The 11,959-nt window shown below is 39.8% G+C and overlaps 1 pseudogene; it reads right to left on the minus strand.

Annotated features, from left to right (window-relative positions):
• The window catches only part of LOC102028170, a 20,351-nt pseudogene extending 10,641 nt beyond the window's left edge, over positions 1-9,710 (minus strand).
• Between the last annotated feature and the right edge of the window lie 2,249 nt (positions 9,711-11,959).

Consider the following 11,959-nt stretch of genomic DNA (forward strand, 5'->3'; position numbering starts at 1 on the left):
TATGTATTTTAAAAGTCCCTGTCAAGCTAATTATTATAAATACAGATTAACAGCCAGACTAACAGGCCAAAAATATATAAAACAAACAAAATAGTAATATTAAATCAAGGTACACGTTTAGATGTTGGATTGCAATACTTTTTCTCTTGTTTCCTATTGTCTGTCTTTTCTTTTGCACCTGTACTGTGTTTCTCACATGAGTGAAACCGTGTGATATTTCTATGCTTGTGTGTCTGTTTTACTTCACTTAATGTTATAGTCTCAAGGTGCATCCATTTTCCTACAAGTAACTCAAGTTTATCCTTCTTTATAGCAAAGAAGCATTCATTGTGTGTAGATACTGCATTTCCCTTATCCATTCATCTGTTTATGGACATATAGGCTGCTTTCAATATTTAGGTATTATGAATTGTGCTGCTATAAACATGGATGTCCATACATCACTGTAACATGTCTAGCTTTTTTAGGAAGAAACCTAAAGAGGAATACCTGGATCAAATGGAATTTTTACTTATTTTTGAGAAATCGCCATACTGATTTCCATAATGGTTGTATCAGTTTACACTCCCACCAGCAATGAAAAGTGTGCCCCCCACAGTCACGGTCCCCCCAGCATTCATTATCAGCTGATTTTTTTTTTTTTTTTGGTCTAGGGTCCAGCTTCTTACCCACTATACCATACTTCTGTCTTTTTCATTTTTTTATTTCTTGATGATAATCATTCATCTTGGAGTAAGATGGAATCTGTGTCATTTTAATTTACATTTCTTGAATAGCCAATGATGTTGAACAATTTTTCATGTATTTATTGCCCATTTGTATTTCTTCATTTGAGAGGTGTCTCTTCATTTCGGATGCCCATTTTTGATTGGATCTTTAAAAGTTGAGGGGTCTAATTTTTTGAGCTCTTTATATAGTCTAGATATTAGTCCTTTAAGGAGTAGCTGGCAAAATTTTTTCCCAATATATAGGTTTTCTCTGCACTCTGTTAGTGGTTTCCTTTGAGGTACAGAAGTTCTTAATTTGGTATAATCCCATTTGTTGATTCTTGGTATTATTTTTTGTGCACCTGGGTTTCTGTTCAGAAAGTCTTTGCCTACACCTATGTTTTCAAGAGTTTTATTTATTTTGTTTTCTAGCAAGTTAAGGGTCTTGGTTACTTTTCTCTGGTTGCTGAGACAAAATACTCAATGCCTAAAATTTAGGATGGAAAGGTTTATTTAGCTCACAGTTTGTAGAGATTTCAGTCCATACTCAGCTGGTTCCAAAGCAGAGTGGCACATGGCAGAGGGCAACAGCTCATGGTGGAGGAAGATGGCAGAAGCAACAAGAGCACAAGGGGAGGAGCAGAGGCAAACAGCCTCTTTCCCTGTCTTACATTATATGCAAACTACCCACCCCAGGGTGAGTGTAGCACTCATACCCATGAATTAATCATAAACTCTGGAAGCTTGCCCCATGACTGCATAATGCTTTGGGGGGCACATCCAGACATTAAGTATTTCTGTTTTGGTATTTAGATCTTTGATCCATTTTGATTTTAGCTTAATGTATGATGAGAGATATGGGTCTAAGTTCAAACTTCAGCATGTAGATAACCAGTTTCTACAGCACCATTTGTGAGAGGCTGTCTTTTCTTCAGAAAAAATATTTGGCCCCTTTGTCAAAGATAAGGTAGCTGAATGTTATGGCTTGTGTCAAGATGTCCCCCTACAGCCTCATGTTCTCATAGTTGTGGCTTTTGGGAGGTGGCTGGTGGGTGAATATATAATAACTAAATTAGTCCACTGGTTGGTTTAGTACAGTTCTGGGTACAGATAATGGAGAGACCCACCCTGGGTATGGGTGGCACCATTCAATAGGCTTGTATCTGGATGGGATAAAAGTTCATAGGGCTTGCTGCTGGCTACTGGCTGCTTGCTGCTTCCCCCTTGCCACTCTGTGAACCGTTTCTCCTCTGCCATGCCCCTCTGCCAGGCCACCTACCTTGGAGCCAGTTGACTGTGGACTGACACCTCTTCAGACTGTGAGCTGTAATAAACCTCTTCTCCTTTAACTTGTGGGTATCAGGTACTTTGTCCCAGCAACGAGGAAGTAATTAAAATACTGAATAAGCCTGGAGTTGCTGCTACATCCTCTGTTCTGTTCCATTGATCCACAAGTCTGGTTCTGGTTTTGTTTTCCCAATCAGTGCCGTACATTTTTATCATTGTAGCTTTGTAGTATAACTTGCAGTGGGGGACTGTGATGCCCTTGCTTTTGCTATTCTAGGTCTCTTCTGGTTCCACATAAATTTTATGATTGCTTTTTCTAATTCTGTGAAGAATGCTGTTGGAATTTTGATTGGGATTGCATTAAATCTTGTAACAGTTTTGGAAGGATGACCATTTTGACTATATAGGTTCTGTCTATCCAGAAACAGGGGCTAGCTTTCCATTTTCTGTTGTCCTCTGTGATCTCCTTTTTCAGAGTATTATAGTTTTCATTGTAGAGGTCTTTCACTTCCTTGGTTAGGTTATTTCTTAAATATTTTATTTTTCTGGATGCTATTGTGAAAGGTATTGTTTCCCTAGTGTCTCTCTTGATGAGTTTGTTAATGGTGTACAGGAATCCTATTGACCTTTGAGTGTTGACTTTGTATCCTGCTCTGCAACTGAATTTGGTTAATTCTAGTAGTCTTTTGATAGAGTTTTTGAGTCTTTTTTGTAGAGGATCATGTCATCTGCAAATAATGATAATTTAACTTCCTTTCCTATGCACATCCCTTTTATTTTTTTCTCTTGTCTAATTGTTCTGGCTAATGTTTCGAGAACTATATTGTACAGGAGGGGTGATAGTAGACATCATTGTCTTGTTCCTGATTTTAGAGGGAAAGCTTTCAGCTTCTCTCCCTTGGTGTGACACTAGCCATTGGTTTATCTTAGAGGGCTTTTATCAGATTGTGGTGAAGACCTCCTAGACCTATTTTCTTCAGAGTTTTTTTTTTTTTGTCACAAATGGATGTTGATTTTTGTCAAATGCTTTTTCTACATCATGTAATATTTGTCCATGCTTCTGTGTATGTGATATAGTACACTTATGGATTTATGTATGTTGATTTGTTCATCCATGGAGTGGATCCTACTTGCTCATGATATATGATCTTTTTGATGATTTACTGCATTCTGTTTGCCAGTATCATACTGAGCAATTTTGCATCTATGTTCATTAGCCCTCTGGAGGTCCCTAGCCTTCACTTTACCTCTGCAGATTTGGTCTACTTTTTCCACAAACTGCAAGCAGGGAGCTGGGGAGAAAGTACAGATTATTCCTTCCCTTGTCTGTGTTGTGTTCTGTCTCTTCAATTTCTCCACAGGTTCTAATTTTCCTGTCAGATCCTTCCTGTTTCCTGTGGATCTCTCTCTCTCTCTCTCTCTCTCTCTCTCTCTCTCTCTCTCTTTCTTTGTTCTTCCTCAAGTTATTTTCCAGTGTCTGGATTCCAAATCTTAGAGAGGCTGAGTTATTGTTGCTTACCATCTGCATTTTCCTGGAAGTCTCCAAATGTATTTGATCCAAAGTTGGTTGAATCCTTGGATACAAAACTGACAGAAATAGAAGCTATATATGTAATTGACTAAGGTAGAATATAAAAAAATTCATTACTGATCATAATTAATTTATGTATATATTCTTGTTTCTTCTTTATATATTACAGAGACGCTGCATCATTAGATCATTGTAAGCAATGTTAATAATTTCAGTTAAAAATTTTTCAACATTAGTCACTAAGACTAACCTGAAAGCAACATTAATGAATACAACTGTGTATACCGTTTTTTTAAAAGAAAAACTATTCTTTCCTAAACCAGTACTTATTGTACTTTTTTTTTTCTTTTCCAGTACCGGGAATCAAACTCAGGACCTTGTACTTGCCAGGCAGGCACTTGTGCCACTGAGCTATATCCCTAGCCCTACTTTTTTTTAAGTTTCTGTCTCCCCTTACTTGTTTCAGACTTATTGAGGACTTCAAGGCATATTTTTATGTAGGTTATAACTATCAATATTTACTGGTTTAAAAATAGAAACAAATTTTTTTATTGTTGGCTCATTTGAAGATAGCAATGATAAATGCCTTGCATGTTAACTGAAACAAAGTTAGGACTTTTGCCATTCTTTTTTATTTTTCTATTGTGGTAAAATATATGGCACATAAAAATTATCATTTTAAGTGTTTCTAAATGTATAAAAACTCATGATAAATTTTATAAAATGATCTCTGATATCTTAGAGCAGGCCCCTGGAAAAAAAATTTTTTTTTTTTTTAACTTCATGAAAAGAGACGGTCTATGTTTCTTGGATGTGTGGCTACTGCAGGACTCAGTGAGAAGGATTATCAAGCTAGAAAAAGTGCTGTCTTCCCTAGTTAAATTTGTATGTATAAAATACAATAGGGAGCCCCCAGGGATTTGTCAGTGCCCTGACTATCCATGATTTGTTTTTGCCGTCTAGGAAAATACTGATCAAACATCTTATGAGATAGATTTGTTGTGTTTTTCTATATTTATCCGAGTCCTGGCAATGCTTGCTCAATGATACCGCCTGCCAAGAGTGTGGTGTTCTCAATTTGAATTTCAAATACTATAAAATGTTACCTCCTCCTGGGCCATAGTTTTATATCTATAATGTGAATCTAGCATCTTCTAGGCTAGTGATTTGCACAAGGAGATGCACATCAGACTTATTTACCTATGGAGCTTGATAAAAACAAAGATGCCTCAGTCCTACTATGAGTCTCTTTACTTCATTATTTTAGAACATTATGTCTCAAGATCCTTACATCTCAAGAGTTGTTTCTCTATAAAAATTTTCTTCCTCCATTTTTGTAAGTCAGATTGCTTTGTTTTTTAAATATCACTTTTGGAAGCCTTATTTATTTATTTATTTATTTATTGTACATGTTTGTGATACATAATAAACATATCAATCATGGGGGATTGGCACATACACATATCACATCTTTATCCTTTTTTACTTCCCCTTTTCCTCCCCTCCCTTTCACCTCCCCGACATCCCCAGAGCCCTTTCCCATCTCCCCAAATGTATCTTCTTGCTTTGAATGTAAGCTTGTTATGCCTGTGAGAGTCTGCCTTTTTTTTTTTTGCAATGTCTTTGTTATCTTCATTTGGCATATCACACAAGCAATCAAATACCCTGTTGGTTAGAGTATGGTTATGCACCTGTACCTTCCCCAATGTGACCTTTCATATTTAAGGATTACTAGTTATAAATTAAGCATAGTGATTTTAAGTTTTTGTCATCCACAGCTGGTTTTTGTTTTACTCAGATGTTTCCCTAAGATCTCTGCTATAAATTATAGCCCAGATTTTGTCTTCAACTAAGACTATAGCCTCATAAGAAAGGACTATGTCAGATACTTGAGATCACTGAGACTTTGAAACATAGATGCTTGGTTATAGGCTGCCAAGCCAGCATCCGTCAAATAATTTTCAAACCATACTAGTAGATTGCATCAGGATCTCCACAATTCTGTGTAGTCAAGAGGACTGAAATACACAGAATAAGAGTTAAATTAAGGAACTCTGAATGAATTGATAAGGGGAATTTCATTGTGTTTTTTTTTCTTTTTATTAAAATATACTATAGTTGATTTTGTTTCAGTGTTGTCTGTAACCTATAAATTTTAATAGACTCTGCTTCTGTAAACTAAAATGAAACATCTAAAATGATACCTGATTCTCACTGACCCCAAAGAATTCAGAAACTTATTGAATCTCCTTACTGTTTATAGTAATATATAGTTATTTGAAAAGGTTCAACAAGAATCTGTTCTCCTTCTTACTAGGATACAACTGGATAAGTCAATTGCATGGCCAGGTCTTACCCAGAGTATCATTTCTTAGAATGATGTTTATCAGATATGAACAGCCACTTTGAAGAAGCTAAAGTGCGTTTTAGTGTCTGGTGTCTGGTTTACAAGATCTTAGCCTTACCAGAGGGAGGAATGTTATTTCTATCAGGCCAGAGAACTTAAGAAATTTGGGGAATGTTATGGTTTCAATCAAGAATGACCCCCCTAAAGTTCTCATGTGCTCACAGGCGGGGCTTTTAGAAGGCAATTAGACAGTGCAGGGCACTATGGCTGGCTTGTTACGAGGGGGGACCTGGTTGGAAGAGGCACATCGTTGAGAGCATGACCTGAAAGGGCGCATCTCCCCGCCGGGTTCCTCCCTTCTCTTTTTGCGTCCTGGCCACCGTGGTGTGAGCAGCTTCCCTCCACCAGACTCTTCCACCATGCCCTTCCTGCCTCGGAGCCAGCGGACCACGGATTGAAAATGTGTGCCAAAATAAACTTTTCCTCCTTTTAAGTTGTGAGTGTTGGGTATTTTGTCCCAATGATGACAAAGTGACTAAGGCAGATTTTGGTACCAAGAGTGGGGTCACTGTGGGGACTGTTATCTGACCTTGTGGTTTAAAAGTCTTTGGAACTGACTCATGCAAAGAATTTGGAAAGGTTTGGAGATGCCAGCTGGACAAGCTCTGTAATGCTACGCACCAAGCTTGATGGGAAATTCTGGTCATAGCTAAGAAGACCAGATGCCAGCAGAAATACAGGTGATAAAAATCAGGAGGCCTAGGAGGCGCCTGTTGTGAACAAAGACTCCACTGGCAACTGGACTTGAGACCAGATGTATTATGCTCTGGTCCTGCTGGCTTTTGGCCTTTCCTTGGTCTGATTTCAGTCTGCTTATTTCTTCCATCTGGACTGGAAATGTTTATCCTGTACCATTGTATGTTGGCAGTCTTTAACTCTCATTTTTATTTTTATCTGGTTTCACAGCTCAGAGTTTGCCTTGACCCTGGAATAGGACCTTTCAGCAATACTGGAACTATTAAGACTTTGGCAGCTCTTAGAGATGGATGCAATACATTTTGCATAGAGATCCAAATGAGTCTTTTGGGGGCCAGGGTATAAATGTTATAGTATAGCTCAAGAATGACCACCAAAACTCTCATGTGCACAAAGGTGGCCCTTTTGGAGGGTGATTGGATCATGGGGGTGCCATAGCTGACTTGCTGTTAGAGGTGGGGTCTGGCAGGAGGAGGTAGTCACAGAGTGCATGACCTGGAAAGGCACATCTCCCTCCTAGCTCCTCCCTTGTCTCTCTGCTTCCTGGTTGCCATGAGGCAAGCAGCTCTCCTCCACTCAGCCCTTCCATCATACCAGTTCTATCTTGGAGTGGGCTGTTGAAAATGTGACCAAGATAAAACCTCTCATCCTTCAATTTGTGGGTATTATGTATCTTGTTCCAGTGATGAGAAAGTGACAAAAAAAGGGGACTTTAAGAAGAAATAAATTTTCCCAAATGTATCAATGCTGCCAGTGGAATGTGATGAGTTTCCTTGCCACAGGATAGCAAATCTTTTTCTGAAATTCATCCTAGGATCCCTTATGAAAGCTTCTTTACAGAAGCCAATCTTATAATTGGCTAATACTGTATGGACTTGGATTGTGTAAATAATAGTCAATAATAATTTTTCTAATTAGCAATTATAATTTTAAGTTAATAATAATTTTTCTTTGTGATTGTCGTGATCACCCAAAGAGAGTGACACTAGGAAAAAATTGTGAAAGACTGAAATACAGCAAAGGTTATTTAGGGTCTTCAGTGGAGAACTGCATCCTTCTTTGTGCAGTTCATTATCTGTAAGCTGTTTTTATAGAAAATTTATATTAAAGAATAGAAGTTGCATCCAGTGAAATGCAATTGATTATTCCCTGTGGATATTAACTGTATGTAACTGTTTATACATTCATTTCAGCATTCCTGAGTCAACAATAAAAGTATACTACTTTGAATTCTCCTTTATAATATCATACTGATTTTCTCATTAGCTAAAAAATTTAATAAAATTATTGATGTTTCATTTTGTATTTTATAAATGTCATGGTTTTACCTTTTTAAAGAAAGTATCCTTTAACAGGGATTTGTCCATGACATAAGTTTCTCACTCCTGTGCCTCCACACACCCTGTCATAATTTCTGTGTTTCTTGTAAACAGCATAGAGGTGAGTTTCATGTGGCTGAGCCTATCTGACAATCTCATGTTATCAACTGTGGCTTACATTTCACACTGAGTCTTACAAAAAGAAGCGGTTGAGCTCTAATGATCAATGAGTGGCCAAATCTGTCCTGAACTGACACGTCCAGATTTCCTTCATGTGAAACAAAAAGAAGCTTCTATCTTGTTCAATTACTTTGGTCAAAATTTGTGCTGGCTCAAGCAATGTACACCTGTTTTGTCAGCTATTTGGGAAGGTGAGGCAGGAGGATCAGAAGTTTCATTCTAGCCTGAGCAACTTAGCAAGACATTGTATCAAAATAAATAAATACATAGATAAGTAAATAAATAAAATTTTTAAAGGCTGGGGGTAGGTTCTGGGTTCAATTCTCAGTTACACACATACATACTATATACAAAGAATACCTAATTATATAACTTAAATTTTAATTATGTACAATTTTGACGTGCACACTTGATTTAACAAAGTCTTAATTGATACCTCCGTGTACACTATGGGCCAAAAGCTACTGCTAGAGGAATCCTATGTATATAGTCAAATTTCTCACAATTTAAAAATTCCTTGTGGATTCTTTGTATCCTTCCCCCATTGCACACAAGCACACACACTCTCATACATTTATTTCCTCAGAGTTTTACAATAGAGTCATAGCTACATACCAATTTTTACAGAGATCAAAACTGGGTTTCCCTGGGGCCAGGTAACTAATCCAGTATCACATTACTCAGTGTTAAAGACATGACCTGATGGCCTTCTAATACCCAAGCACTGTGCCACACATCCCAACTGTACTCTTTAGCTCTGGTCCCATCCCTGTGGCTGATGGCAGGCACCCTAGAGTCACACATCCCAAGGTGCTGGCGCCCTGGGAGGATGTGGGATTTCCTCTAGGAAAAGGTGTGTCCAGCACTTTGCTAAAAAAAGATAAGTGCTATCATTCTATTAGGGACTTATTGGTTAGGACACATCCATTTACCCTGATACCATTTTTTTAAAACCCCAATCATAAGTGAATGATTCTGATTCTTTGGAATAAATAAAAAGAAATTGTTTACCAAGTGAATTTGGGGCCAGGGATATAGCTCAGTGGCACAAGCACCTGCCTGGCAAGCGCAAGGTCCTGAGTTCGATTTCTGGTACAAAAAAAAAAAAAAACCCAAAACAAAACAAGTGAATTTGGTCAACTAGACATGGTTTAAGGCAAATAGAGCTAAATTATGTACCTCATCCTATATTCAAGCATGTTACAGAGATATAAAAGTAATTTTGTAAAAACTAACATTGGCAGATTCAGAAACAAAACTGAGGTTAGATTTTCACAGCCAGAGGGGAGGAATGCTGACATAAATTCTTCTCCTGAACTTTACCAGGCATTTGGGGTAAAAATCACCATAACTCATTTATTTATGTAGATTTTTAATTTTTGTCGATCCCCCAATTTTGTTTTTCACTCTTTGTGCAATGAAACGTAAACTGGCGTAAGCGCCGCGCACCCTTCCGCTCTCTGCTGCCCGACTCGGCCCTGCACCCCGGGTCGCTGCTGCCTGCGTACTGGGGCCGGGACAGCGCGCAGCTTTCCAGCGCTGCTGTCCTCGGTGCTGCTCCTCAGACCGGAGGGTCCTTTCATCTCCCCACTAAGTGCTATGGCAAGTCACACGCTCCTCCTCTGGCCACTTTCTCTGACAAAATGTATTTGTTAAATATAACTTTGTAATTATGATCATTCATCACTCGGAACTAACTTAATAGATAGGTTTTTAAAAATAGGGACTTAACTCCTCCCTTTTGAAAAAAGGAGAAAAACAATGTGCTTCATGTATTTTCATCTCAAACTCAAGGAATTTTTCATTTTTTGAATTTCTAGACTAACACATATTATGCTTTAAACAGCAGGTAAAATGTCAAGGAAGTGTGTGTTATCCTGAGGTGCCTATGTTTTTAAAAACATGGCATTTTCTGACTTTACAATAGCATATTGATTTTTATATCTATGTGTGAGTCTCCTTCATTGTCTCATGCTTTCTGTTACTGCAGAATAAATTTAAACAAACTTAGCAGTTCAAAACAACCTCTATGTACTGGCTCAGAGTTCTGACAGTCAGGAGTCCCGGTGCAGCTGTGGCAATAGTGGGTTCTTCGCTCAGCGTCTCACCAGGCTGAAATCATGGTCTCAATCAGACTCAGCTCTCGTCTGGAGGTTTTGGGCGGAAAGCTGCTTGTGGTGTCTGTTTCCTTGCTGGTGCATCGCTGGGGTTTTGCTCAGCCCTATGACCCTGCTGTCTGGTCCCTGCCAGGTGGCCCCCTCTATTTGCAAAGCCATCAGTGAAGAAACTCCCTGGTGATGAACTCACTTTGCACTTGCAGTCTCTCCCAGAAGAGCGCAGTCTCTGAAGGGCTCACCCGACTAGCAAAGTCCACCAAAGATAATGAACTCCTTATTTGAGACCTTAGTGACATTTGCAAAATCACTGAAAGCAGCACCTAAATTAGTGTTTGATTCAAAATATGTACACTGGGAACAGGAATCTTGGCGCCATCTTGGAATCTTGGCGCCATCTTGGAATCTTGCCTAATTTACAATCTGTAAATTCTTCGATGGCAAAAACTGAGCCTTGTGAATCTTTGGTATCCAGCAGATGCTCCCCTATTATTCACAGAACTAAATTGTTTCAAACAATTGGGAATGAGGCCAGGAAATTGTTCGGCACAGCATGAACTTCTAGGTAAGGACAGCTCCCAACAGGAAAAAGAAGAGAAATAAGGCCATGCTCAGGATGCCTTTGGGTTGATAGCCACCCTTACCATCTATCTCTTCCAAAAACGTGGAATTTCTCCTTTCACTATGGGAATACAACTGGGATTTACTAAGGGAAGGCAAGAGGAATAGGACTGTCGCCCTAGAAATGTGCAAAGCAGGCATCTCTCCAGAACTACATCTATTGCATCATGTAAAGGTTGTATTCAGTGGGATGGTGGTGAGCGTCCCTTGGGTGAGCTGCCACCCACTGCGGGTGGAAACCCCTACTTGCTCACCTCTACAGCCTCAGGGATAGAAAGGGGCCGAGCTCAGGAGACGCACTTTAAAGATAAACGCTTTTTGAATGTTGCTTCTAGAATGAATGGTATTTAACGTGTGCGTCGGCCGGTAGTCATTCAGGCTCTCAGGCTGTGTAATGTATTTTCTGCAACCCAGTGACGGCTGTCGGGGTACCTGGCAGCCAGGGACCATCTGTCCAACAGGTGCAGTGCTTAGGCCGTTTGCTCCTGTTTTAACTTGAGCTTTCTCTTCCAAACCAACCGTTGACCGTTCCAGGTTGTGCCATATGAATTTAAGCTGAATAATATTAAAGCTAGTCATATGAGGCTTATTTGTAAGATATACTCGGCTTTGTTTAATGCAAAAAAATTTTAGTTTCCAAGTGATGCCTTGTAAATCCATTAAGGGGAGAAGTTACCTTACATTAATCCGGGGACATAATTTAGGTTTTTGCAAGAACAGCTCCGTTTTCCTTAGATGTTCTCAGCTCCTCCACCGCTAGCTTCATACAAGATTCAAGTTATCGGCAGTTCTGTGAGCGCTCCGCGCTTCTAAGTCGAGGGCGGGAAGACGCTCTCAGGGCTCCAGCTCCACAACGATGCTAACGGGGTGCTCAGAGAGGGCCCCGCTTCCCCGGACCTGCGGAGCCGCGGAGGCTGGGCCCGCGCTGTGACGTCATCGGGCTCGCGGGCCCCGGCGCGTGCTCGGGCTCCGAGGATTGGCCAGGAGCCGTGACGTCACGGCCCGGGGCGGCACCGCGCCGGCGAGGGCCCCGGGATGCTCCGGGTTCCGGGCCAAATCAAGGGGTGAGAGAGGAGCCCGGGGACAGCGTCCTCCAG

The sequence above is a fragment of the Chinchilla lanigera genome, unplaced genomic scaffold (assembly GCF_000276665.1).
Source record: "Chinchilla lanigera isolate Chin_1 unplaced genomic scaffold, ChiLan1.0 scaffold00009, whole genome shotgun sequence".
In the NCBI taxonomy this organism is placed as follows: domain Eukaryota; kingdom Metazoa; phylum Chordata; class Mammalia; order Rodentia; family Chinchillidae; genus Chinchilla; species Chinchilla lanigera.